Source organism: Cherax quadricarinatus, unplaced genomic scaffold (assembly GCF_038502225.1).
Source record: "Cherax quadricarinatus isolate ZL_2023a unplaced genomic scaffold, ASM3850222v1 Contig174, whole genome shotgun sequence".
NCBI classification, from domain to species: Eukaryota; Metazoa; Arthropoda; class Malacostraca; order Decapoda; family Parastacidae; genus Cherax; species Cherax quadricarinatus.
Genome location: NW_027195200.1, coordinates 170,111 through 172,523, shown reverse-complemented (window position 1 = coordinate 172,523; position 2,413 = coordinate 170,111).

The window sequence follows — 2,413 nt, the reverse complement described above, 5'->3', positions numbered from 1 at the left end:
ATAGAGTGAAGAGGGAATGTTTTCGTATACTCTTGTGTAAATATAGAGTGGATGTCGTATTTCTACAGGAGCATAATTTCCGGGAGGGAACAGTGCTAGAGGTGGCAGGGTTTAAGGTTTTGACACAGCGCTGTAGCCCTTGTGGCTTAGCGCTTCTTTTTGATTATAATAATAATAATTAAGGTTTTGACTCTGCCATCTACACGTTTGAAAGGTGGTGTGGGTTTATTGATAAAGGAGGTGAGCCTGTTTGTGTTGATACGAAGTGAGAGGGGAGGGGGGGAAGGGTGTTGCGTGTGGATGGGTGGTGGATGGGGTAGAGGGTAACCTTTGTAAGTGTGTATGCACCAGTGGAAAACGATATGAAAGTAAAGAGGGATTTTGTATGTGATGATCTAGTTTTCGCCTTATGTGGTCTACCTGCGGTGGCCATCGTTGGTGGGGACTGGAATTGTGTAATTAGGAGGGCTGATGTGGAACCACAAGGGGGTTGGCACATGTTGGCAGCCTTACGAATTCTCTTGGTAGATGTTCAGTTGAGGGATGTGGTAGGTGGGGGGGGCGTGGGAGGTAGAGCATACTTTCGTGAGGAGGGGTTACGCGGCTAGGTTAGATAGGTTGTACATATCTCACAGAGTTTTGTCAAAGTTTGTCTGTACATTAGAAGTAGCTTTTTCAGATCATCGGGCAGGTAGTGGCAGAGGTGAAGTGGGAGTCATTAGCAAGTATCTCTAGGGGATACTGGAAGTTAAATACGAGGGTGTTAGAAGATGAGGAGGGGTTGGAGGGTTTTACAGCACTGTGGAAGGGGTTAAGTGAGGAGGTTAAAGGGGTGGAGGATGTGGTGACGTGGTGGGATGGTGCGGCTAAGCAACAGATTCGGCATTATTACGTGTGGCAAGGGAAACAAATCAATTCTTTAAAATATGGGCTAATTAACTATTTGGAGGACAGGTTAAGGGGTTGTTATGTAAGGGGGGTGGTGGCGGGTACTTATCCTATGGACGATATTATGGTAATTAAGGGGAGGTTGCGTGAAATCCAGGACGAGAAGTTCCAAGCAGTGAGAGTAATGGCGGGGGTGGAGGAGGTGTTATGGGGAGATAGGCCGCCGTCGTGTGTATTGTGTAGGCAAAATCAATGACAGCAGGCAACAGCTATTCCATGGTTGGAGGTTCATGAGTCGGTGGGTCGGTATAGGGTGGGTCAGGTTACACAAACTACTGATGAGATGGGGATGTTTGTGGATGAGTGGTATGAGCAGTATTGGCAAGAGGAAGGGGTAGGAGCTGGGGATTTAGAACAGGTGTGTAGGAGTGTAATATGTCGGTTGGGAAACAGTGATAGGGAAGCACTGGACTGAGAAATAACTGAGGAAATATGGAGATCTTTAAGTGAAATGCGAAAGGGCAAAGTGCCGGGAATTGATGGACTACTAGAAGAGTTTTATCAACAGCATTGGGAGCTAATGAGGGTTTTTTTGGTGAGGTTATTAAATTTGATGAAGGAGAGGGGCAAGTTGGGAGAAAAGCAGGCAACGGCTGTAGTAGTCTTGGTACCAAAATGTAAGGGACAGTATATGCTTAGGGACTACCGGGCAATATCGTTGTTATGCGCAGATTATAAGTTGTTTGCTAAGATTTTAGGAAATAGGTTTAAGTGCGTAGTAGGGCGGGTCATATCGAGAACTCAGTTTGGGTTGCCAGAGAGGTCTATGGTGGAGGGGCATGGGTTACTATGGGATTTTGTGGAAGAAAAAGGGGGGAAAGGGGGGCTTGGTTGCTCTAGACTGGCAAGGAGCATATGATAGAGTGGAGCGAGAAGCATTGAGAGCTATCCTTAGGGGACAGGGTTTTGGGGAAGAAATAGTGGGATGGGTAGATGCATTATATCGTGGGGCAACGGTGAGGGTACAGATTAATGGTAGATTGGGGGGAAGGATTGTAATGAGTAAGGGACTTAGACAGGGGTGTCCTATGTCACAGCTTTTGTTTGCGTGCATACAGGACCCCTTGTATAGAATGGTGGAGCAGCAAATGGGCACTAGTGAGGGAGAAGGGAGTGGAGTTGGGAGGGTTTGGCCAGTTCTAATAGGGTATGTAGATGATACTACTGTTCTGGTTAGGGAGGGAATGTCAATGGATGCCTTAGATGGGGTAGTCAACATGTTCGCATGTGCAACTGGTATGAGAGTGTCCATGGTCTTGGGGTTAGGAGCTTGGGTGGGGAGGGTTGAGTGGGGTAGTGTAGTTGTGACGAAGCGGGTGACTTCGTTAAAAATTTGTGGTCTTATCTATGCAGATGATCTGGATGTTGCATGTGTGGAAAACTCTGTTAGGTTGGGTCGCTTGGGAGCATTGCAGCCTTATCATTTGACCCTTGTGCAGCGTGCCATTGTTATTAACGTCTTATT